Here is a 27,563-nt window from a genome sequence, read left to right as displayed (position 1 = left end):
ATGATTCGTTATCTCGCCGGGAGCTTTGGCAAACTTTGCAGACTTCCTTGTCACTTGGCAGACGGGGCTTCTTCATGGGGGATTTCAATATGTGTGTTGATTCTTCCCAGTCTACATCGGAGCACTCGGTCATGGATGCACCGGAAAGTCGTATGTGGCAAGAGTTGGCTCTTGCTGTTCTTAAGCAAGATCTTTGGTCCTGACTACACCCGTCTTCTCCAGGCTTTACTTTCCATTCGGCCCAGTATACCACAACATGGTCGCGGTTGGACCGTATATATATCATGCAGAATGATGATTTTCTGCCTGAGATGCTCGAAATAAAAGTGTTGCAGCAATATGTCTTGTCGGACCATTTCCCTCTGCAGTTCGAGTTGCTTGCACAACCCATTGCCCCTTCAAGCAATTTCTGGAGAGACTCCCTTTGCGTTTCAACTCGTCCTACTTAAAGCATACAATTTTTCAGGGCTATATGCAGCAATTGCTTGACAGATTCTTCTCGGACTTTTCCTCTCAGTGCACTGCGTCATTTGAAAGATTGCTCTCTAATGTGCAGCAGGTTGCTCGGCAATATGGGATCTATCATGCCTCTCTTTGTCAGCGCCGTCGACAGGCAGCGGAGGACCTGCTGGTTTTGGTTCGCTCCCTGCTGGTGGACACTCCGGATGATGCATTTCTGCTTGCACTGGCCATGCGGATGGCCGATCTTATTAAAGAATTCCAGTTAAAATCGTATCAGCAGGCCAAATTGCAACATCTGACAGAGACTTTGCAAGATAGTGCATGTCAGACCCATAAGTTCTTTCGAGCTCTCCATGCCTCTCCTGCTCGAGAGAATATGACCAGACTCGAGGATGCACAAGGCCGCCTTATCCTGGATCCACAGACTATTGTGTATATGTGCAGGAATTATTTCCGTGACCTTCTCGGTTCGGCTTCTCCACCTTCAGCCCAAATTACTCAAGCCCGTTCGGTTTTTTATGACCTGGTCCGCAATCAGCTTCCGCAGGACATGCAAGCTACTCTGGAGTCAGATATTGGTGAAGCAGAGGTTATGGATGTCTTGTTACACTTGCCCAAAGATAAAAGTCCGGGTTGGGATGGTCTCACCAATGAGTTCTTTGAAGCTTTCGCTACTCAACTGGCCAAACCATTGCAGGCTTTGTTTCAGCAGGTGTGGGAAACGGGGATCATGCCTCCCTCATGGAAACGGACTTATTAAACTGCTTCCGAAAGTTCCTTCGCCATCTAAGTTGACACAGTGGCGCCCAATTTCTTTGATGGGTTCAATGTACAAAATCTTCTCCAAAGTAATGGCGAATCAGCTCCATAAGCATCTCCCTGCCCTTGTGCACCCTCTCCAGTATGGTTTCATTAAGGGCCGAAATATTCTACACAATGTTTTGAATGCCCAATTGGCCATTGATTATGCCCGGCATTCTAATCAGGAGGTAGTACTGATTCAACTGGACCTGGAAAAGGCTTTTGACTATCTGGACTGGTCTTTCGTTGCTGACCTTATGTCTGCTATGGGCTTTGGTGCTCGGATGTCTCGTCTGATCTACACCATTAGTGCTACGGCGTCTTCGCGAGTCATGCTGAACGGAGGTGTTACTGAGCCATTTGTCCTTGCCCGTTCTGTCAGACAGGGGTGCCTTTTGAGCCCTTTATTCTTTGCCCTTGCGACACATCCAGTTCTTTCCATGTTATCACATATGGCCGCCTCTTCCCAGTTGGCCGGACTGTCGCTTCCTACAAGACAACACTTCATTAGCCAATCCCTGGCGGATGATACTTTTATGATTTTGCGTGCGGACAAGGATAACCTTCGAAAAGCATTGGATGTTTGGGGTCTCTTTGGTCAGGCGTCAGGCCTTCGTATCAATGCGCTCAAATCAGCCATTCTAAGCTGCACGGAGTCGGATTTGCAGTCCTTGGACTGGCAGGGTCTGGTTGTTCCTCGAGGTTCCATTGTCAGGCATCTTGGATACCCTTTGGGTGTTGATGTTCCCCCAAAGCAGCTTTTGCAGTGGATTTCTCAGAAAATGGTGGCCAAGTTTATGTATTGGAAGTTTCAGGCCTGGCCCTTTCATGTTCGCCTCAAAGTAGCCCAGATAATTATGTTGCCAATGCTCACATATTTCTTGCCATTGTTGCCCTGGACTCCTACGACTCTGAATGCTCTCACTCAGTCTATTCGCTTCATGCTATGGAAGAAGGACTCATTGCATGCAGGTATTTCCTGGATCTCGTGGTCGCATGCGTGCACCCCCAAACGCATGGGTGGCGGAGCTATTTTAGATACCCAAACTCACATGCAGGCACTTCGTTGGTCCCTTTTCCGCGCCATGTGCTCGGATGATCATCATCAGTGGGTCGCTATCGCCCGTTATTTCCTCGAGGGCCATGGGCTTCGGCATGGCAATACCCAACTCCGGAGTTCTTGGTGGCACGTTCTTAATGCTGATTCGAGGTTTTCCAGTTCTTCTTCATCGCTGCTTACTCATTTGGTGTGTTCCTGGAAAGACGTCCTTCAAAAGGCTCAGTGGCACCCAACGGAGGATCGCTTGGCTACTAACTCTTTTCAATTGGAATTACTCGCAGTCTCGCGTTTACTTTCGTGGGAAGGTAAACATAAGCTTAGACCACAATTCAACCGGATGGCACGTTTGGGCTTGTCTTCAGTTGCGGATGCCACCCTTGCCAGTCGCAATGTGCTTATATCGTTCCGTACTGCTAGGAGGCTTTTCAGGATCCCTCGTGGATATAGGCCTTTATGGGAACAGCTTTTGACGGTGCTTCAGAGTGGACAACCCTTTCCTGCTCTTGCTTCGGATCATCCCTGGCAGAATTGGGACCTACAAGGCCGACTGCATTTGAGCAAAGCTTCTGCTAACCAAGTGTATCATCTTCTGATTAAAGATAATCAATGGCTAGTTACTAAAGCGAATGCTTTATGGGGATTGCGTAAATCCCGGTCATGGTGGAGGGCAACTGTGATGGAGGGCTGGGTCAACAAGACACCCTTTAAATACAAAGTCTTTCTTTGGAGAGTGATGATTGGGGATCTTCCGCTTGCTTCGGCTCTTTCCAAGCGACGAATCTCCAATGGCACCTGTTTCTTTTGCACCACTACTATGGAATCCGCCCGCCACCGATTTATTTCCTGCCCCGTCGCTAAGAAAGTCTGGTTATTTTTGTCGGCCGTTTGGCGAGGGGTGGTTGGTATCACACTGCGCCCCTTTGATTGGGTTTTGGGCCAGCCCAAATACCCTACTCCCGCACAGCCACACATGAAGCTCATGTATCACTTTCTCCGATACTGGGGCTGTTGGCATAACTGGACCATTCGGAATGCTTTTCTGTTTGACTCCGCCCATAATGTTCAGCGGCATATTGTGAGGCTTAAGGGCCTCTTGTATTGGCAGTTAGCTCTTCTCCATCGTTCTGATTTGCTCTCTACGGAGGACTTCCGTCCTTGGCATATGGCAATTTCCTCCGCATCCTTGCCATGACATTGTAACTTGTAGTACTTAGCACCTCTTCACATGATGGCTTGGATTGTCGTCATGTATCTTGTAATCAAGTAATCTTGTATTTTTTTCGTAATTAATACAATTACCTTTTACGAAAAAAAGAGAGAGAGAGAGAGAGAGGCTTGGGGGAGAAATAAGAAAGAAAGAAGAAAAAAAAGAAGAAAGAAGAAAGAGAGAAAGAAAAAAAGAAAGTTGTAGACTTAAAGTAGAGTGGCAAAAAAGTGCCCATTTTTTCGTACTAAATCGTACGGATACGTACCGTACCGTACGGATCGTACCGTACGGATCAGTCCGTACTACGTGTACTACGTACGGAGACAACCCTGTGCAACACTTGGAGCACTCAAGGGAAAATGCGGATATGCTCAATTCTAGAAACCTTGGACAAAGCTGCAGATGTTTGATATATTAGCTAACCTAGCCTCGTTACATGTATACCAAATATGGGGCCTAGGACTTTGCAAAAAGAATTGGAAGAGTATTGAGAGGCCACTACTGATATTGGCTTGGGCATCATTTCAATCAATGACTTGGTTAAAGAGCATATGGGAGCTTTTGAGTTATAGATATCCATGATTAGCAGAGAGTGGAGAGAAACATTGTTGGTATGTAAAGATGCAGTCATGGTTTAGGACATGGATTATAAATAGATGCGCTTCCACCATTTTAGTACAACTTGGATGGTCCATACTTAGATCTTACTTGAGTGTGGAATCAAGTTATCAAGTCAGATATTGTGAAGATTGTACAGATTGTACAACCCTTTGGCACGAAAATGGCATAGAATCAACATCATTTCTTACACAATTTTGAAAGAGGGATTCATTGTTAGGCCAGCCTACATGGATCTCCATCTCTACTATGGGATACATAGAGCTATTGGACAAATGCACATCATCACACTAGCTTAGGTTCGAAATCGACTATGTACAAAGACGTATGAGGATGCACCCATTTGCTAGTTATGCCACCAAGAGGTCCATGGAGTCTGAGGAGCACTTTATCTATAGACTTATTGTATATTATGAGATTAGAGGGAGATTTCATTGTTGTTTCCAAGAGGGGTTTGGACCGCTTTGTAGGGTGATGGAGTACGAGGATCACAGATGCCTAGGACTATTCTTATTAGAGCTTCAAACACACGAAGAGAAACTTTTGAGAGGTAAGACAAAGACAAAGGCAAAGCCATTGAGGATTCTTATAGATTTCTTGAGCACTCGCTCTAGAGCTAGCATACTAGACACTACCACTATAGTAGCACTGCCATACCATCCATGAGTCAAGAGGGGTCGTAGTAGACTAAGCAACCACACTTCATACAAGATAACACCCACCGCTCTATCATTGTGCCCGACTTCCCTACATTCAAAAAATTTGAGCCATCATCACTCACCATCAAAGATGAGAACCTCTTCGCAAGAGGCTCGTGATCTTGGACCACCCCATGATAGACATTTTTGCCATGAGCGAAGTATAGTGTTTCTACATAGTCCTATTCATCAAGGTGGGATACCACAAGTTCGTGGAAGGTTCATTGAGAGACCATTTTGTACATGATGATAGCCCACACTTGTAGTCCTTATGATTATAAGCATAAGCATATTCAGCTGTTTTTCATTTTTCATTTTTATTGTTGTTCTTGGGTTGAGATGACATGGTTAGATGTACTCATTTTGTCTCACAAGCCACTCTAGTTTTTGGAGATGCAAATACACCTCATAAAGGGTAATTGTATTAATTACTACAAATCTAAAATACAAGAGTCAGCATGGAACTACATCGTCGACAAAGAAACTGAAGAAACCGTAGAATGCCAAGAACCAAATCATCCTTGAGAAGGATGCTTGAATACTGCATGGTGCTAAATTGCTAGTGAAGAAGACCTCTCACTTGGTTAGAGTGTGTGTTTCATGTGAGAGCTTCCTTTTGGAGCAAGTTTGGAGGCAAGGTTAATAGAGAATTTCCTTGCATCAATGGATCATAATACTCAAGATCAGGTGCACGAAGACTCGAGAGAGCTAATCAATCCATTGCATAGGGCCCTTCAAAGGTGAGACAAGTGGCTACACAATAGGACACAACCTTGCTTGGATCCACGACCAAACCCCCAATTAAGAAAGGGACAGAGAGATGATATGATAGAGAACTAGGAGCGTGGTTACAGATAGGATGGGCAAATACCTAGTTTTTACTGAGGAGTTGGAGAAGGCACTTATGGCACTACCCTTAGGCAAGTGTCCTAGTAGGACATGGGCTAGAGAAGTCCTCCTTTATGAGCTACTAGGATCTTATCAATGCAAGCCTCACCTGTTGGGTTTGACTCACGCCTACGCTCACAGAGGAGTATTAGTGATCCTCAATAGGACACAAGGGCACTTTTTACTCTCCTTATGAGAGGTTTTTCCCCCCTACCTTTATTTTATGTGCTTATATTACACAATTCAAGCACGGAATCGTAGACTTGTTGTGGCATGCGCTACTCAAGTTGACTCATGAGTCATTTTCATCTCTAGCATCCTCATCCTTGTCCTTCACCTCATTGTGTGGCATACTAGAGGTACCGACACTTGATGCACCCATTGTCATAGGAGCTAAATTCTCATCATCTTCCTCTCTCATTTCTTGGAAAGCAAGCAACCTTTCATCATCCTTTTCCTTGTTTAGCGTTTCCAAGGTCTCATCCTCATCCTCCTCACTCTCACCCTTATCCTCATCCTTGTCCTCATCCTCATCCTTCCCCTTATCTTGTGGCATACTAGAGGTACCAACACTTGATGCACCCATTGTCACAGGAGCTAAATTCTCATCATCTTCATCTCTCATTTCTTGCAAAGCAAGCAACCTTTCATCATCCTTTTCCTTGTTTAGCATTTCCAAGGTCGCTTCTATCTTCTCAAATCCTCTTTCTTTCAAGTAGCTTATGAGAATGAGTCATTTTCATCTCTAGCATCCTCATCCTCATCCTCCTCACTCTCACCCTCATCCTTGTCCTCATCCCCATCCTTCACCTCATCTTGTGGCATACTAGAGGTACCCACACTTGATGCACCCATTGTCACACGGGCTAAATTCACATCATCTTCCTCTCTCATTTCTTGCAAAGCAAGCAACCTTTCATCATCCTTTTCTTTGTTTAGCGTTTCCAAGGTCACTTCTATCTTCTCAAATCCTCTTTCTTTAAAGTAGCTTATGAGAAGCAAATTGGTGTGTATAGAAACAAGCTTCACTATATTTTTTGGCTTAATCTTGTTTCTTTTCTTCATATGAATGAGAGAAAAAGTGCTTCAATTTCTCTCACATGGTGGAGCACAAGTGCCTTGCGACAATATCCTAAGTGCAAAGTGTTGTAAATTTGGTGTCTCTACTCCAAAAGTTTCCCACCACTTCACACCTTCGTGCATCCTCTTTTCATCCTTTGCAACAAGACGCGCAAATGCACTTGACTTACACTTATACTTATCTAGTCCATCATATAACTCCCCTTGAGCACTTCATAGTTTGAAACACGTTCAACTGTTGGGTTTCACTCACGCCTACGCTTGCAAAGGAGTGTTGGCGATTAGTAGGACACTGGGACACTTTTTACTCTCCGTATGAGAGGTTTTTTCCCCCAAATTTATTCTCTTTATTTTATGTGCCTATGTTACACATTTACGGACACTTATAGTGTTGCATCTAAGGTTTAAGGGTTGTACCTTGTACTTTCATCTTACACTTTCTGTCTATTGTATTGGGTGTTGTGCTTCACTCTCCACACTGTCTATTGCACTCTAAGCTTAGCTTCGATCCTCTGCACCTTCTCACATTTGGTATCAAAGCAGTCAACTCTCTTCTGTGCTAGTCCAATGTTGTCCAATCAACCAGAGCAGCTGCCTCAGCCCAGTGTTGCGCTAGCCTAAGCAGCTGCCCACCTGCCTGTTTGTGCTCTTGATGCGCTGCTTGCACCTTGTACTGGCGCCCCACTGCAGTCTGCCTTCAATCTGCCCCTAGCGCTCGCTGCTCCGCCTGCCTATGCCGCCCCTAGTCTGTATGTAGTTCGCCAGCGCTGCGCTTGTTGCACACAACTGCAGCTCCACCTGCACTTGTGGCCAGCCACCAGAACTGCAACGCCTCCAGCTTGACCAGTGCCACCTCCAGCTCGACCAGCAACATTGTGATTGCTTTCGATTCCAATCAGCTCTCGCTACCACCAGGTACAATTTGTCAAAGTAAATATATATATTTTTCCTAATTAATCTTTGGAACAAAGGTTTCTGCCTGGGTAGGCACAGCAATCTGAATACATGTCTGGGACACGATTGATGCAAAAATTTCTTAGCAAATCAGTCAAGAATTTTGGGGCTTTTGGTTTTTATGAAGACATTGGTACATGCAAAGCAATTTCAGTCTAAGATAGACTGTTTTTAAGCATTTTGTGGCAAGAAATTTTGGGCTTTTTGCTTCTAAAGTGTTGTTGAGCATTAAATGCACCTTGGATTGCATGTGCATAACAGACAATTTTGGCAGAGTGAACTTCAATTTACTAATTGCAGCAACCTATTTGCTGTAATTTCTGGAAATTTTGAGATTTCCAGGTTGGTCGAGCTTGGACATTGCTCTTTTGCTCTTTTTGGCATTGATTATCATGGTAAATCAAGGAGGTGATGTATTTACCTATGTATCTAAGGAGGACAGGTTGGATGGTAACAACTACTTACTTTGGTCCTTCATGATGAAGAATGTGCTGATTACGAAGAATCTTTGGACTATGTAAGCGGAGAAGAAGTTAGGCCCAAAGTTGTGGCTCTTGCTACTCCTCGTCTAGGAGGACGTGGACAATGGGCAACTCAACCTATTCAGCCTGCTCCACTTCAACCACTACCCCAACCATCAACAACTCAAAAGGCATGGGATACACGGGATGCATAGGCTTTGTCGCTGATTACATTGGTAGTTTAGAGGTCTATCATGCCTTACATTTGGTCTGCAGCTTCTTCACGAGAAGCCTGGTTGACTTTGGAGCAGATGTTTTTTGTTGGTAAGAATGAGACCCACATCTCTTTCTTAAAGAAATACACGCTTTTATGGCAAGACAAAAGGGCAAGGGCAGCCAAGCAAAGAATGCTGCACGAAACTCTGGGACTTCACATGGTAATAAGAAACAAGGGGGCATGCAAGCCAAGAAAGGAAAATGCCATTATTGCAAGAAGCCAGGCCACTATATCATTGAGTATAGAAAGCGCATAGCCAAGGAGAAGGAGGAGTCAAGAATGTCTATTTTTGCTGCTCCTTCCACTACTATTGAGTCAGTGTCCTTTGTTGTAGACAGAGACTATTGTTTTTATACATGCAGTTATGACTCTTCTTGGGTTGATAGCGTATTTAACTCTACTGAGGATGCAGGCACTTGGTTTTTTGATAGTGGTGCTTCTAGGCACATTACATCTCGCAGAGATTTATTTGCTTTTGTTGGTGCAGCTCCAATTGACAAGTCTGTATAGTGTGCCAACAATGTATCATACCCTGTTAGAGGTATTGGGGAGATTGTGCTCACAGCCATTGATGGCTCTATTCTCCGCCTACATGATACTTTGTTTGTGCCACGTATAAAGAAGAATTTGCTATCTATTTCTTCTTTGGCGCGGTGTGGTTTAGAGGTCACCTTTGATGATGACAGATGTATGGTGCGAGATAAGGAACACATGACTTTGGTCTTGACTGGCACTCTATGTCATGAGTTATATGAGACCGAGGAGGGGAATATATGTCCTTTATGCTGAATTCTTTTTTAAAGTAGAAGGGCATTACTCATTAGTTCACTACTGCTTATACTCCACAACAGAATGGGGTTGCAGAGAGAAAGAATCGGTCACTCATGGAGATGGCCAAATGTATACTGAAAGCAAAGAGCTTGCCACACAGTTTTTGGATGGAAGTCGTTATGTGTGCTCGCTATGTTTTGAACAACCCTACTAAAGCCTTAAAGAATGTCATGCCTTTTGAGGCTTGGAACAACTAAAAACCTTTTATTGGGCACTTTCTTACTTTTGGGTGTCTTGCATATGCACACATTCCCAAGGTACTTAGAAAAAAGTTAAATAACAAGGCTATCAAATGCATTTTTATGGGATACAGTAGTGAGAGTAAAGGATATAGACTATATGATCCTGTCTCTAAAAATGTATTTGTCAGTAGGGATGTACTTTCCAATGAAAAAACAGAATTATCCCTTGCTCGTTTTGACACATTCCAGGTTGCCAGTGATGTATTTGAAGGGCTGCTGCCCATTTCATTTGGTGATTCAACTGGAGTTTCAACAAGTGAACTTAATGTTCAGCCAATTGCTCCATTGGGAAATGTAGAGAATCAACAAATGTCTGACTTGAATATTCAGCAAAGTGCTGAATCTGAAATTCAGCAAGAGCTTGTGCACAGTCAAGAGGCAAGACAAATGCCTAGATGATATTTACATTCTATGAAAGATAGTCATTTGGATGCTCCCATGGCTGGTCATACTAGAAGGCAAGCTCGTATGCATGATACTACACATACCATGGAGTTTGTTATGGTAGTAAATATAGTTGATGATAAGGAGCCTGAATGTTTTCAGAACGCACAACATAGTGTGCATTGGATGGCAGCAATGTAAACTGAGTTTGATTCCATCATTAAGAATCAAACACGGATTTAGTGTCTTTGCCTATTGGGAAGAAAGCCATTGGAACAAAATGGGTCTACAAGCTGAAAAGAAATGCAGATGGATCCATTGATAAATATAAAGCCAAGCTTGTAGCCAAGAGTTATGCACAGAAGAAAGGCATTGACTATGAGGAGACATTTGCTCCTACCTCCCACATGACTACCATCAGGTCTATGGTTGCTTTGGCTACCCATTATGGATAGACTGTGCATCACTTCGATATTAAGACTACATTTTACATAGGGATCTTCATGAAGAAGTATTTGTACAGCAGCCCATTGGTTTTGTAGTTGAGGGATCCCAACACTTGGTTTGCAAGCTATAAAAGGCTTAGTACGCAAAGATTGATGCCTTTTTACATAGCCAAGGGTTTATAAACAGCTCATTAGAGTCTACCCTTTATCTATGTAAAGAGGGGGAACCCATGCTAATCATTTGTCTATATGTTGATGATCTTTAGCTTATAGGGACACATGCTAATCAGATTTCAGCATTTAAACAAAATTGGTAGAAAATTTTTTAGATGTTAGACTTCGGGTCTTTGCATTATTACTTGGGCATTCAGTTCAAACATGATGCTAGAGGTATCAGTTTATCACAGTCAAGATACATTGGTAAACTCCTTGAGAGGTTTGGCTTACAGGGTTGCAAGCCAGTCTATACACTAATGGAACTTGGATTGAAGTTGTCATTGCATGATGACAGTGATTTATTTGATATACACACATATACTCCAGTAGTTGGATGCCTTATCTACCTATGCAACACTAGGCTGGACATACAGTTTGTAGTTTCAGGCCTAAGTAGATATATGCATCAACCACGCATGTCACATTGGCAAGTTATCAAGTGTGTTTTCCATGACTTGCAAGGTACTAGATCTCTTGGATTGCTTTATGCCAAGGGGGGACCATTGCAGTTACATGCTTACAATAATTCTGATTAGGCTGGTGATTATGATGCACATCACTCTACTAGTGGCAATTGTTTCTTTCTAGGCTCATCTTGCATATCTTGGCTTAGCAAGAAACAGTCCACTATTGCCACATCGTTATGTGAAGGTGAATACAAGGTAGCTTCCATTACCATAGTTGAATGTGTATGGCTTAGATGCTTGCTACATGATCTGGATGTATCTATCATGGAGCCTACTCCTTTGTTCACTGACACTCAGAGTACCATTGCAGCGGCACGGAACCCAATGTTTCATGCACACATGAAACACATTGAGATACATTATCACTTTGTCAAAGAGAGGCTACATAAAAGAGATATCAGCCTTGTCTATTGTTCTACCACTAGTAATGTGGCAGACATCTTCACCAAAGCTCTTCCTCATAAAAAATTTGAAGCATTTCGCAATGGTTTAAATTTGATCTCCTTTGGTGGAGGATGCCCCTTGTATTTTGATCACTCTTCACTCCAAGGGGGTTTGTTGGGTTTCACTCATGCTTACGCTCACAGAGGAGTCTGACTGATCAATCGGACATTGAGGCACTTTTTACTCTCCATATGTGAGGTTTTCCTCCCCAGATTTATTCTCTTTATTAAACCTCACGACTTTCAATCTTTTCTATCATGCCATTACTGAGCTCATACACCAATCCCATGGTGGCACCCTCTCTATCAGAAAGACGGAAAATCCTTAAAATTGGAGCAAAGCTTCACAATCATCTTTGCATTGGTCCAAAATGAAGAACCCAAGACAATAGATGAAATCTACAAAGTCTTGGCACTTCACCTCACTTTCTTTCTGCAATACTCATCACTAGCAATCATGTGGTGCAATCCATTGAAGACTCTCTAATCCAATATCTTTGCCAAAATGATAAACATATATGCAGAGATGGGGTGAGTACTCAGCAGTGAGCACACTGCAGTCTGGACACATTGCTCTCTCATGAAGCTGAATTTCTTTACACATTGATCACTGAATTCTGAACACTGCTGGTTGCAAATGTGCAAGGTGAGAGCTAACTGTGCAGGCTGCACACGCAGAAAAAATGCAGAGAACTGAGGTGAAAACTACCGCAAACATGGCACTAGGATGAAATCGTCAAATCAGGGCAGTGTGGCCTTTTTATTAAAAATGTGGAAAAAGCGTCAAGTATGAAATGGCATATCATATGTTTTCATACCAGACATTTTTAGACATTTGGTATGATGATTCATACGCGTCTGAATCCAACATTGTAGAAAGAGCCCTTAGAATAATATTCCACAGCACAACAGAAAGCATGGACGTGATCTAGGGGAGAGTAGCTAGGGTCACAAATAGAGGCAAGATCCTGACTCCGGACTATTCGCCAACACACTGGACATGGGGACATTGTCACAGATGGGAGCTGATTGCAAATATTATAGCTCAGTATATCTAGTCCACAAGGACTAGTCAAAGGTTGATCAAAAGCTAGCATGGCTCAAAGGCACAGTGCATGTGATTAGGGGTCGAAACTGAAGTATAGCTCTCAAGCTCAACCCAAAGGTTGTGGTGAAAGTAGCTACAACCCTCCTAAAACATAACTCCTAGAATGTCAAGAAAAGGAAGCACAACTCATGGTGGATTAAGATCTCGGTAGAGGACCCCACACAATTAGTTAATATTTATATGATGGAAAGGTCTTAGTGCATACATTGCATGGCTAGTATCTAATTCCAATCGCATTATTAAACTAAAATTTTCAAAATAATATTTTAATTTAAATATGATTTTTATTTTAAAAATATATCTTAAAAAATATTAACGAGATTAAACCGGATGCTTGGCAAGTCATTGTTTTGCCCAACATTGAAGGTGAGTCCTAGGGCAGTCTTCAACTCAAGGCCTCAATTGGATGTAAAAGAGCTCCAGTGTGAAAAGCCCCCAATTTGATCCATGAAATTTTGATTGAAAATTAAAAACCCCCAAATTGTATATAAAAAGCCCCTGTAAGAAAATTGATTTTAATTGAAGTTTTATGAAAAGCCTTTATCTTTGTAGACTTGTGGTTAGCATGCAGCACGCTGATGCACTGTGATGGCAGACTAGGCAAGTAGGACAAGGTGACAACAGGAGGTGCAGGAGATTGTTGTGAGCAGACCAGCAGGAGAAGATAAGAAGCTCAGGTGGGAGAAGAGTTTCTTTTTCTTCTCTTTCTTCTTCTTTCTCTCCTACTGCAGTACCATACGCAGCTGGCATCCAGGACTGATTGGTGGTGCAGTAGTTCAATGTTTTCTCCTCCTCCTCCTTCCTTTGGTGCAGGCAATGAAAGGGACAGAAGGTTAAGGTGACAACCAAAGCTGCTCTGATACCATTGTTGGGTATGGAGGTTCACAAGTCAAGCTATGGCAGGTGGAACTCCATGGGGGGAGAGAGAGAGAGAGAGAGAGAGAGAGAGAGAGAGAGAGAGAGAGAGAGAGAGCACTCTTGTAGGCACATAACAGAAGTAATAAACTGGCAATGATGAGTGAGATAATGTACAACTGATAAGGCCTCAATATATAGGCTAAGGTGTGTACCTAAACATTTGATGCTCAAACACTTAAACACACACTCTTACACACAATAATGTGTATTCACACATGAGGATGAATAATGATTAACAATGCTATAGACCTTCACATTGTATCCACATCAGAGACACTCTCAAGTATTTGGATAAACATCATCCACTCTCTCTGCAAGACATGGGAGAGGATCCACAGCAACTCTGAGAGAGTGAGGAAGAGGAGAGAGGCGTTCTTGCAGACCTGGGACTGTGGCACCTTCTTTCATATGGCCCCCAAGATGGTCTGGACACTATAGCTCACCAAATTGGTTGTTCACACAAACATTATATTGTGATGTACTTGGACATTCTTTACAGAGTTCTCTGTACTTTGTATTTTCACCTCAGGGGACTTCTGTCAGGTGTTATTCATAGAAATTTCTTTTTACAGAACAAAGGGACTTGCTCCACTTAACCTAACTAGAGATGCCTTGGTCTTTTCTTTTTGGATCTATAGAGACATCTAGAGAGACTTCTAGACACACAGAGACAGTAATTCAAGGCACAATTTATGGGCTTCTTCAGGGTCACTGGCAGACCACACCTCCCTCCACCCACTACAGAGAGGGGGCACATAGTACAAGAACATCGGGTCCTAGGACAGCTAGGAGACCTCGATCGTATAGACATACATCACCATGGCTCCTATTAGGGCGCAAATTCCTCTTTGGCCCTGATGATGCCAAAAGAAGCATAAAAATAAGGCACAAAAATGTCCGTGCATATATCACAATTTCATCTTTTGTAAAAAAGAAACAAGTACATTGTTATAAAATCACCAAAAAGAGAGAGAGATATGAGGGGGCCACATCCACATCCACATACACCATAATAAATAAATGATATACACAAAAGTGTTACGTGCATGCATTGGTGAAGGGTAGGAATACTCAAAATTAAAGGCCAAAGGTCTTATGATATCAAATGTATCAAAGTTTCAAAGAAATAATAAAATACGAAAGGGTGTGCTTTTTGGGGAAGAGGTGGGGTGGAGTGCACGAGTGGTTATGTGCCTCTTTCCCTTCCCTCTCTTGTCCAATTGCATATTCTCCTTTTTGGTGGTGCAAAAGTTTGTTCTCTCTCCTCTCTCCTCTGTCTTTTGTGCAGAAATTCCTCTTTTCCCTTTTGTTCTTGTATAATAGTTGAAGCTACCGATGAAGATGATGAAGATAACGAATCGGTTCATTATTAAGTGGAAGATTTATGGTTTCTTTTCAGTTTTGAGATTAATGGCTCAGCCATGTGCATAGATTTTGCATGCTTCTACCGTGGGAGGGTTGCTATCATTTTGGTGCGCAGCCGGGGAAAAAGCTGATCTCAATGCTGGTGGAGAATTTCAAGGACAAAGATTTACAATTAGTAAAGTTTCTCAGGGCAATAATTTGCATTAATGGTGGACCAATGATGGTACTATAGTATTTGAAGAGAAGTAGAATGCAAATTTGAAAATCTTAGGAGATAAAAGTATGTATCAGGGAAGGTTTGAGGAAATTTGATGCAAAAAAAAAAAGAGACAGATAAATAGAAGAAGAATAGGAAGGAGGAGGCAAAGGAGAAGTATAGAAGGACAAATAGACACACGTATCTTTTGAAAATATCTTCCTTTCTTGCTTCTCCATAGTTGTCCTATAGTTCAGAATTACTAGCATAATAAGGAGAAGAAGATGATGAAGAGATGCAGAGCATACGGATTATAATGGAGTAGTCAAGATTCCACATCTATATTGGAACTTAGTAGGACAATACAAAATTTAAGAGAGAGAAGATTAGGTCTCTCCTTGTGAAGCACAACCTTGGAGCAATATGGAAGAGAGTATAGAAAGAGTGCTTTTATTGTAGCCATCGTGCTCCATCTTCTTCACCACTTTCTCTCATATCTCCTCCACTCCTCTTCAATCCCTATCCCTCAGCTCTTTTAAGCCCAACTTGTATGAAAGGAAAACACACCAAAATTGAAGAATATCCAAGAACCTATTCGGCATGTGGCAAGCCAACAACCAACATCCTCCTCACACAGGAAAATCCAACCTAACATAGATATCAGGGGGGAGATGGCAAAAAGAAGAATAACAAGAAGCCCACACTGCAGAGCTCGTCAAGCGGCGCAGATCGTGGTCTCCAAAGCAAGAAGGTAAAGGAGCAGTATGAGGGGGAGGAGGAGGAAAGGAAGTAAAAATGGCAACTCACAGGCCTTCCCTCACCATCAAGCACGATGTCATTTTTATCTTCGGTCTCGCTGGCCTCTCGCCCTATCTTTACATGTTCTTTAGATAGACTAACAAGGAAACACATACACCAGCAACACAGAGAGAGAAGAAGAAGACGATGAAGAAAAGAAGAGAAAGAAAGAGGGGCAGGCACAGAGGCACAAGAGCACTGGTCCTGACAGAAGGAGAAGAAGGAGAAAGAGGAGATGACGCAGATGACACAAATCTTTTGAGCATCAGAGGAAGACTCGTGCTTCTTATTGTGAAGAAGAAGAAGAAGCGTCCCAGAATCGAAAAGTAGGCAGATAGACGCACACTTCATCTGACATCATACGTTGATGGACAAAGAGAGAAATAGAGGGGATGAAGTTAATCCTATGAGATAGAGAGAACCTACAACAAATGATGGCCAACAACTTGACGGCCTTCTGGATTGCATAGGAGACAAGGAGGACATGGAGAGTAGCATCCACATGCTGCTAGGGGACCTGCCAACGGAGGACACATGGTTGTCCATCGCCTACTCGCCCTACTCTCTTCCGCCACACCACCTGCCACCCAGACCCTCCCCCACCAGTAATTGTGAAGATGATAAAAGAGGTGCCCTTGTTGCCAAAGCTCGGTCACGACGTCCTCCTCTTGATCTGCGAGACCTCCACCTACTGCTGAACCGTGAGAGGTCATTGGACCTCTGGCTCTTGCTGGTGCCGCTGGCAGGGGAAAAAGACAACAAAGAAAAAGAAGAAGAAGAAGGCTCAGAGGTTGGAGGAGAGCTACAAGATCTACATTTGTAAAGTGCTGAACCACGTGCATCCAGACATCAGCATCTCCTCCAAGGCTATGGGCATCACAACCTCCTTCATCAACGACATGTTCAAGAAGCTCATCCACATGAGGCTTCCCATCTTGCCCGTGACAAGAAGCCCACCATCACGTCGCGGGAGATACAGACGGCTGTCCACTTCATCTTGCTCGGGGAGCTTGCCAAGCACGTTGTTTCCGAGGACACCAAGGCCGTCACCTAAAATCACACATCATCACACGCCCTTCTTTCTTTCCTTCTTCCAAGGCTGAGAAGAAGTCTGCCAAGGAAGGTAGCAGTGCCGAAAAGAAGAAGAAGAGGAAGGACCAGGCCTGCGGGGGGAAGAAGAAGAAGCAGAGCACAAGGTCGAAGAGAAGAGAAGAAAAAGATGGAAGGGAAGGAAGAATGGAAGAAGAAGATGTGTGGTTATCTGCGGAGGGCTTCTCTTCTCCACCAAACACCCAACCCCTCGATGCCTTCCAGCCTTGCCGGTTATCCCACCACAATCGACTCGGCACCCCAGCTTCTATGCCATCCCACCCCTGTGCACCAACACATCTCATCATATCTTTTTCTTACCTTATCCCTAGCCCTAACGCAATATCTTATTTTCTCCTAACCCTCAACCATTTTTATAAAAAGAGAAAACCATTAACTTAAACATAAGCATTTAATTCAATAAACTACTCTTTAAAAAAATGAGGGATAAATTGAAAACATAACATTTAAGGAACTAGTGTATACTATTTAAGGGTTGTTTCCATGCTCTCCCTTTCTGCCTATACAACTTTATGAGAGGCCCCTACTACTATAGACCCTCATAAGCCTTGCCTTCTTTTCATTATCTCTCTCATTAACCTCAAGCTTGTACACCTTTTATTTATCCACTTCAACCTCTTTTTACCTTCCCCATCTTTGTATTTACAAGGGCCACCTTCAACTACATTTTGTGAAATCACAATCAAATATAAAAGTTAGAATCTTAAAATATATCCTTTTAAAAAAAAAAAAAAACCCATTTTCACAATAGCATGTTTTCATGCTTTCCTCTTTCCCCTTGTCAAGTATTAACGAATTTTCCTTGGGGCTACATGATGGAGTTTTCTTTCTTTTCTCTATTGGAATGGAGGAGTTGTGCTTGTGATCCCTTGTCAACGACAAAACCCTATCCTTTGAAGACTAGTAAAGTTTTTCAGTGTGGGAGTATTTGAGGCAGGAGTTCCCTTACTCTGGTGGTCATGATTTGGAGTCCCATACCCTACCATGGCTAGGCCTTATGATCGAAGTTGTTTTACTAGCAATTTTGAAAATGTTTTGTGTTAGACAGTGGTTCTTCTTTGACAAGGTTCGCGAGGACGCTTCACATTTCAGTGTGGGAGGAATATGATGACGCCAAAAGAAGCATAAAAATAAGGCACAAAAATGTCCATGCATATATCACAATTTCATCTTTTGTCAAAAAGATAACAAGTACATTGTTACAAAATCACCAAAAAGAGAGAGATATAAGAGGGCCACATCCACATCCACATACACCATAATAAATAAATGATATACACAAAAGTGTTACGTGCATGTATTGGTGAAGGGTAGGAATACTCAAAATTAAAGGCCAAAGGTCTTATGATATCAAATGTATCAAAGTTTCAAAGAAATAATAAAATACGAAGGGGTGTGCTTTTTGGGGAAGAGGTGGGGTGGAGTGTACGAGTGGTTATGTGCCTCTTTCCCTTCCCTCTCTTGTCCAATTGCATATTCTCCTTTTTGGTGGTGCAAAAGTTTGTTCTCTCTCCTCTCTCCTCTGTCTTTTGTGCAGAAATTCCTCTTTTCCCTTTTATTCTTGTATAATGGTTGAAGCCATAGAAACAGGGAACGGCCGTTCCGGCCTATAGGAACGGCCGTTCCGGCCTATAGGAACGGCCTAACGCATTCCAAACCCTCCAAGGAGGTGAAACGGCCAGGGAACGTTCCCTGCCGTTCCCCCTGCCATTCCCCTTGCCGTTCCCTGTTTGGAACGGCCGTTCGAGGCCTGTTGACTGAAAATTGACGTTTTTTCTTGTTTTCTTTTTTGCTTGGGTCACAGTTCTTCTACCACATATTCACCCATCTCCATTGCCTAATGTGCACACACTAATCTCTCTTTTTTTTTTTTTCGTAAAAGGTAATTGTATTAATTACGAAAAAAAGTACAAGATAACTTGATTACAAGATACATGACGCCAATCCAGGCCATCATGTGAAGAGGGGCTAAGTGCTACAAGTTACAAAGTTATGACAAGGGGGCAGATGAAATTGCCATAAGCCAGGGACGGAAGTCCTCCCTAGAGAGCAAATCAGAATGCCGGAGAAGATCCAACTGCCAATACAAAAGGCCCTTAAGCCTCGCAATATGTCGCTGAACATTATAGGCGGAGTCAAAAAGAAAAGCATTCCTAATGGTCCAGTTATGCCAACAGCCCCAATATCGAAGAAAATGATACATGAGTTTCATATGTGGCTGTGCAGGAGTGGGGTATTTGGGCTGCCCGAAAACCCAATCAAATGGGCGCAGGGTGAATCCAACCGCTCCTTGCCAAATAGGCGACAAAAAGAACCAGATTCTTTTTGCGACAGGGCAAGAAATAAATCTGTGACGGGCTGATTCCACCGCAGTGGTGCAAAAGAAACAGTTGCCATTGGAGATTCGTCGCTTGGAAAGAGCCGACGCAAGCGGGAGACCACCAATCATCACTCTCCAAAGAAATACTTTACATTTGAAGGGGGTCTTGTTCAACCAGCCCTCCATCACAGTTGCCCTCCACCAGGACCAGGATTTTCGTAAGCCCCATAAAGCATTGGCTTTGGTAACTAACCATTGTTGATCTTTGATCAGAATATGATAAACTTGATTAGCAGAAGCTTTGCTTAAAGGCAGCCGGCCTTGTAAGTTCCAATCCTGCCAAGGATGATCTGAAGCAAGGGCAGGAAAGGGTTGTCTGTTCTGGAGCATCCGCAAAAGCTGTTCCCATAAAGGCCTATATCCCCGCGGAATCCTGTAAAGCCTCCTGGCTGTACGAAAAGATATAAGCACATTGCGACTAGCAAGGGTGGCATCCGCGACCGAAGACAAGCCCAAACGAGCCATCCGGTTGAATTGTGGTCGAAGCTCATTTTTGCCTTCCCATACAAGTAAACGCGAGACTGCCAATAATTCCAATTGAAAAGAATTCGTAGTCAAGTGATCCTCCGCTGGATGCCACTGAGCCTTTAGAAGGACCCGTTTCCAGGAACATACCAAATGATTGAGCAGCGACGAGGAAGAACTGGAGAACCTTGAATCAGCATTAAGAACATGCCACCAAGAAGTCCGGATTTGGGTATTGCCATGCAGAAGCCCATGGCTCTCAAGGAAATAACGGGCTATATCGACCCATGGATGATGATCCAAGCACATGGCGCGAAAGAGAGACCAACGGAGTGCCTGCATGTGAGTCTGGACATCTAAAATAGCTCCGCCACCCATGCGTTTAGGGGTGCAGGCATGCGACCAAGAAATCCAGGAAATACCTGCATGCAATGAGTCCTTCTTCCATAGCATGAAGTGAATAGACTGAGTAAGAACATTGAGAGTCGTAGCAGTCCAAGGCAACAATGGCAAAAAATATGTCAGCATTGGCAACATAATTGTCTGGGCCACTTTGAGACGAATATGGAAGGGCCAGGCTTGAGATTTCCAATACATAAACTTGGCCACCATTTTCTGAGAAATCCACTGCAGAAGCTGCTTTGGTGGAACGTCGACACCCAAAGGGTACCCAAGGTGCCTGACAATGGAGCCACGAGGAATAACCAGACCCTGCTAGTCCAAGGACTGCAAATCCGACTCCGTGCAGCTGAGAATGACTGATTTGAGCGCATTGATGCGAAGGCCAGAGGCTTGGCCAAAAATGCCCCAAACATCCAATGTGCGCTTGAGGTTGTCCTTGTCCGCCCGCAAAATCATAAAAGTATCATCCGCCAGGGATTGGCTAATGAAGTGCTGGCCTGAAGGAAGCGACAGACCGGCCAACTGAGAAGAGGCTACCATATGGGATAACATGGAAAGAACTGGATGTGTCGCGAGGGCAAAGAATAGCGGGCTCAAAGGGCATCCTTGCCTGACTGAGCGGGCAAGTACAAATGGCTCAGTAACACCACCGTTCAGCATGACTCGCGAAGACGCCGCAGCGCTAATGGTGTAGATTAGACGAGACATCCTGGGACCAAAGCCCATAGCCGACATAAGTTCAGTAACGAAAGACCAATCCAGATAGTCAAAAGCCTTTTCCAGGTCCAATTGAATGAGTACTACCTCCTGGTTAGAATGCCTTGCATAATCAATAGCTAGTTGAGCATTCAATACATTGTGCAGAATATTTCGGCCCTTAATGAAACCATACTGTAGAGGATGCACAATGGCCGGGAGATGCTTATGAAGCCGATTCGCCATTATTTTGGAAAAGATTTTGTACATTGAACCCATCAAGGAAATGGGGCGCCACTGTGTCAATGTAGATGGCGAAGGAACTTTTGGAAGCAGTTTAATAAGGCCTTCTTTCCATGAGGCCGGCATGATCCCGGTTTGCCATACCTGCTGAAACAAGGCCTACAATGGTTTCGCCAGTTGGGTAGCAAAAGCTTCAAAGAACTCATTGGTGAGACCATCCCAACCCGGGCTTTTATCCTTGGGCAAATGTAACAAGACGTCCATAACCTCTGCCTCACAAATATCGGACTCCATAATAGCTTGCATGTCCTGCGGTAGCTGATTACGGACCAGGTCATAAAAATCCGAACGGGCCTGAGTGATTTGATCTGAAGGTGGAGAAGTGGTGCCGAGAAGATCACGGAAATAAGTCCTGCACATCTGCACAATAGTCTGCGGATCCATGATAAGGTGACCTTCTGCATCCTCGAGTCTGGTCATATTCTCCCTGGCAGGAGAGGCGTGAAGAGCTCGAAAGAATTTATGGGTTTGACATGCATTATCTTGCAACGTCTCTGTCAGATGTTGCAGTTTGGCCTGCTGATATGATTTCAATTGGAATTCTTTAAGAAGATCCGCCACTCGCATGGCCAGTGCGAGCAGAAATGCATCATCCGGAGTGTCCACCAGCAAAGAACGAACCAAAGCCAGCATGTCCTCGGCTGCCTTGCGACGCTGCCGACAAAGAGAGGCATGGTGGATCCCATACTGCCGAGCAACCCGCTGCACATTAGAGAGCAATCGTTCGAATGACGCAGTGCCCTGAGAAGAGAAGTCGAAGAGAAATCTGTCAATCAATTGCTGCATATAGCCCTGAAAGATGGCATGCTTCAGGTAAGACGAATTGAAACGCAAAGGGAGTCTCTCAAGAAATTGCTTGAACGGGGCAATGGGTTGTGCAAGCAGCTCAAGCTGCAGAGGGAAATGGTCCGACAGGGCATATTGCTGCAATACTTTTATTTCGAGCAGCTCAGGAAGAAAATCATCATTCTGCATGATATATATACGATCCAATCTCGACCATGTTGTTGCATACTGGGCAGAATGGAAAGTAAACCCTGTAGCGGACGGGTGTAGCCAGGACCAGAGATCTTGCTTGAGGACGTCAAGAGCCAACGCCTGCCACATACGACTTTCCGGCGTATCCATCACCGAATGCTCTGATGTGGACTGGGAGGAATCCACACACATATTGAAATCCCCCATGAAGAAGCCCCGTCTACCAAGTGACAAGGAGGCTTGAAAAGTTTGCCAAACCGCCCGACGAGATAAGGAATCATTCGGAGCATAGAGGCCAAGTAGCCATAAGATTTCCCCTTCGAATATAATTTCAATCACCAAAAAACGGCCATGAACATCATTTTTAATCAGAACAGGCTGATATTTGTCATGGACAATCATGAGCACACCCGAATAATGCATGGCCTGTGACCCAGCATAAAACAATCTAAAGCCATGGCAATCTACCACTTTTCCGGCTTCATCGTGACTCTTGTGCTCAACAGCGCACAGGACATCCCACTGATTTTCATGCAACACAGTCCACATAGCATGTTGCTTGTGTCGAGAACAAATTCCACGCACATTCCACGTGGCGATTTTCATGTATACTGAAAACAAAATCAGGTACGAGGCACTGCTTGCCTCGATTTGACTTTGTCAGCGAGAATGTCCAGGACTCCCTCGTCCAAGAGATCTGCCAACACTGCAAAAGAGTTCTGCGGACCAGATTTGGAAGTAGACGGCATATCTGCTGGGTTTGGATGGAACGGGGATAACGACGGTCCCACGGGGTAATGACATTACCTCTGGTATCAAATGCCAGCTTAGCAGAAGGACCCTTTGAACGATCCGAGGACATTTTCCTGGCGGGCTGATGACGGGGGGCAGAGGAAACCATAGCAGGAGCCGAGCGCTCAGAAGACTGCATTTCCTTCCTTCGCATGTATGTACGCATGGAATCTTGTGATGTAATAGGCACATTGTTCTCCATGGCCGCAACAACCCTGTTGCCTTTTTTTGCACGGACTTCCACCCAATTAGTGGCGCTAGAATCCAGACCCGCAACCTGTTGTTTACCTTTGGCCAAAGCTTGAGGCTGATGGGTAGCATCCAGCGATGGGGCATCGCACACCATCTCTTCCATGGGCGGCACAGCATGGCCATCATGGGAAGTGTGTTGCTGTTCCGGGCACTCGGCCATAAAGTGCCCCAACTGTCCACAGGAGAAGCAGTGCCCTGCAAAATTGCCCCATTTCAAACGAAAGTGTAATGGGTGCATGCCAGGGCAATTGAGGCGTAACCAGGCAGGCCTTTTTCTTGCAGTGTCCCATAGCATACACAAGCGGTTGCGATTCACAGCCCGGAGACTGGGAGGGACCAGAACAGTGCCCACAACGGCCATGGCATCCTTCAATAGCGGCCAATAAACAGCCGGACAGTTTTCCACCTCGACCCAGACCGGGCATTCACGTTGCAGCAGACGCTGAAAATCTGCCATTGGACGCCATGGAACCACATGAACCAACCGGCGTTCAAAAAACAAAGGCAGTTTAGACAGGAGAGCAGCACGGTGCGTCTCTGATTTCAACAGGACCTCAAAAAAACCCCGGGAGCCAACAAAAATCTCTTCAACACAGTCCCCTTGTAGCAGATGTTGCAACCACTGGCGAATACGGGAAAGCAACGGGATTCGACCAGTGAAGAAAAGTATCACTGCGCGATCATAAAATACCGAAAAAGAGCGTAGGACAGTTTTTGGATCCACGGTGGCGTCCAGCACATCGTCAGGTGCAGAGTCAAAAAATGCTTCCTGATTATGTTGAACATAATCGCCAAGCAAAGTGTTTGCAAATTCCAGCAAGTGTTCCCAGTCCACTTCCTGAGAGTCCACCGAATCCGAGGCAACCTGGGCATAGGACCGATCCTGAGAAACGTCTATCTCTTCCGAAGCATGCTTGGTACGTTTACCCGCAGGCTGGATGTCAGGACCAGAGGGCATCTCTTCGTTGCACGGAACCATATCCTCAGGGTCCTCCGCATCGGAATCCGGGCCCAGTGCTGCCACTGTTTGATCTATGAAGTCCAGATCCAAACCAGCCATCGTATATGATGATTTGATCTCGAAGGAGGACTGACCCTCTGTTTTGCCGGCTCACTCGCTTTCCCTTTTTTCTGTCTCCGTGCAGGGGCAGACAGGCGAAGCACAGGCCGGGCGGTCTCCACAGCAAGACGGGACAGGCTGGGCTGCCGGGCAGGGGTCCGTCAGCAGTGTCCGGGAACAGGGCACGCTGGCGGTGCCAGGAGCAGGGCGACTGTTGAACTTAGGGTTTTTGGTGGAATAGACAAGGGCGTGAAACGTGATGCAGAGCCTACCAGCGCGACGCGCACTGCTGCAGCAGAGAGAAAGCGGCGGACGGATGCCAGCGGCCGATTCCAGCCGCAGACGGAACCTGCGTGACGACAGGACAGGACCTGCGGGACGGGACCTACGGGACGGGACGGGACGGGGACGGGGCCTGCGTGACGGCACCTGCGTGGCGGAACCTGTGACGACGGGACGGGACGGAACCTGCGACCTGCAGGCGAGGGCGACGGGCGGGACGTGCAGGCAAGGGCGTCAGGCGGGACCTGCAGGCGAGGGCGTCAGGCGAGGGCGACGGGCGGGACCTGCAGGCGATGGCGTCAGGCGGCAGCGACGCCGCATGCTCTCTCTCTCTCTCTTCGCTCTCTCTCTCTCTCTCTCTCTCACACTAATCTCTCTCTCTCTCTCTCTCTCTCTCACACTAATCTCTCTCTCTCTCTCTCTCTCTCTCTCTCTCTCTCTCTCTCTCTCTCGGGTTGAAGATTCAAAGTGTCAAGACAATCCACAAGCTAATTAGGAGTCCATGCAAAGTTCAAATTTGATGCATTATCAACTCTTGCAAATCAGAATCTAATTTCAGCTGATCCTCAATTCCAAGGTAGTCATCCATTTATATTGTCTAATTTCAAGGGAAATTGGGATAATTGGGGCAATTCAAGGCAATTTGGAGCTATGGGGGTAATCAAGTCAATTTTGGGACATTTGGTCCAATTTCATGCATTGATGGGTATTGGGGCAATTAGAAGGACGTTCTTTGGGGCAATTTGGGTCATGCAGGGCATATTTGGGGCACTTAAGACATGTGCCGTTCCCCCCGTTCCCGTTCCCCGACCTTGGACGTTCCACCCATTCCAGGGGGTCCCGTTCCCGTTCCCGTTCCCCGTTCCCCGTTCCAGGTAACTATGGTTGAAGCTATGGATGAAGATGATGAAGATAACGAATCGGTTCATTATTAAGTGGAAGATTTATGGTTTCTTTTCAGTTTTGAGATTAATGGCTCAACCATGTGCATAGATTTTGCATGCTTCTACCTTGGTTTCATGTTCATTTTCTATCGTGGGAGGGTTGCTGTCAGGCCCAAACTATAACAATGTGGAATAGGTAGGAGCAGAAGCCTTCATTCCAGTTTTATCATACGCAGATGGGATTAAACGCATAATTGACTCTCTCTCAAGGGGCTGCGGCAGCTTCTGTATCTGCTTAATTCTTTTTGCACAGAGAGAGATGTCAAAGTGAACTTGGGAAAAGGTTATGGTCTTTCTGATTCTTTGACACCTCCCCTACCCACATAGCCAACACGAGAGATTATATGAGCAAAACTACTTATCACCTCTTTGGCTGATGCCTTGTTCCAAGTGGTTAAGTTCATCTACAAACCACAACAGCTGACATATAATGCGGTTTATTCCAAATAGTTTTTCTTTTTTTTTCCTTTTTTTTTTGGGGTGGGGGGGGGCGGGGAGGGGGGACCCGAGAAAGACATTGTCTAGACACAGAAGTTCCTTCTACCAAGCTTAGGATCTGATGCAGATTTGGTGACTGCACAAAGTGTTCCAACCAAAAGGTGGAGGTGGTTCAGTTAGATGTAGAGATAGTATACCATCATGTTAGCTGATCATCTCTGTTGCAGCTTATGCAAGCAATTGGTTTTGGACCTTAATGTTTAAAAGATTTTCCTACCATCACCAATAATCAGGTTGCCTGGACAAGGCTTATGATGGCTTTGATATAAGGATTCCCACTGAATCCTTTAATTTTTACTAAAGGTACTCATCCTATGATTTCATCATTGTTTAAAATGGCTGACAATTGAGAAACTGTGAGATGGAAAGTTCCTGCTGTGCCATATCTAGTAGGGCAGATACCAGCTCACAAACAGAAGGATAACGTGGAAGGAAACAATGACAGCCTGGCATCATTTGGTTGCCCTTCCAGTTTACATATCTATATGTGAAAATGAGCCCTCTCAGTTGCACGGGCCAGTGCTCATCAAATCTCGGTTGGCATTGGACAGTCATTCAATGAGTCAGTACACATTTAGCAAAAATTGATAAGGAACCTATGGATTTTCTAGATAAACTCCTAGAAGAATTCAAGACAAATATATTTGTTGGAAATCTCAACCCTTTGCATCTCCGTCCAAAGGTGGCATGGGTGATAATGATCAGCATGGTGACCTTTTTCTTACTTTTTCTGCCATGATCGGAGGAAGCTCTTGATATCTTACCAACCCATCCAATCATACAGAAGAAAAACGCGATAAGTGTAGTCAGGTATGGATTTCCTCTTGCCAATGCACAGTTACATATGATGGCTTCGTGCTGGCTGTTTCAAAATGCATCTCACACCTATTACTGATGGGTAATTAGGGCTAGAACTTTGATTAAGCGGGCTGTTATATTTAATGGCATATCCCTATAAGACCTTGTGGTAAGATATCGTGAATGGCAGTCAGAGGGCTAACAAATTTTTTCCTTGAATCTATTGTTTTTATATCTTGGTTTCTAGGCAAGCAGTGTCACCATTGAAATGGTCAGTCTACAAATGTGGTTTACAATATGCTTGTGACAGAAAACATTGAGTTACAAAAAAGGCTTAAAAGTTAACGCTGTGCAGCGTGCTGGAAGACCATAACGGTGAGTGTTCGAACTTCCAAACTGTTAGTGGGTGCATCACTGATTAGAGATCAGTTGACAAAAGTCGATACTCTGTTTCTTACAGCTTGCATTGAGTCTAGTATGCATATCTTTAAGTCTTGCGCAGTGGCTCATAATGTGTGGTCATATATTAGTATAGTTTAGGAACCCCATCAGCACCAATTTGAAGCACAATGATTGGATATTTGATTGGATTCCCAGATGCCCATGGAAGCAGGCCTTCTTTCATTTCTCCTGACAGTGGCATTTATGGCACAAATGGTTGACAAAGAACTACTTTGTTTTCT

At 44.5% G+C, this 27,563-nt stretch overlaps 1 protein-coding gene across 3 annotated transcripts in view; it reads right to left on the bottom strand.

The window, feature by feature from the left end:
* The window catches only part of PTAC14 (plastid transcriptionally active 14), a 163,738-nt gene that overhangs the window by 6,240 nt on the left and 129,935 nt on the right, over window positions 1-27,563 (bottom strand). The window lies entirely within an intron of this gene.

The sequence above is a fragment of the Lygodium microphyllum genome, chromosome 19, assembly GCF_053477565.2.
Source record: "Lygodium microphyllum isolate KBCC chromosome 19, Lygodium_microphyllum_v1.1.10, whole genome shotgun sequence".
Classification (NCBI taxonomy): domain Eukaryota; kingdom Viridiplantae; phylum Streptophyta; class Polypodiopsida; order Schizaeales; family Lygodiaceae; genus Lygodium; species Lygodium microphyllum.
The sequence above is the reverse complement of the archived record's forward strand: the minus strand, read 5'-3'. Positions and strand labels throughout refer to the sequence as shown.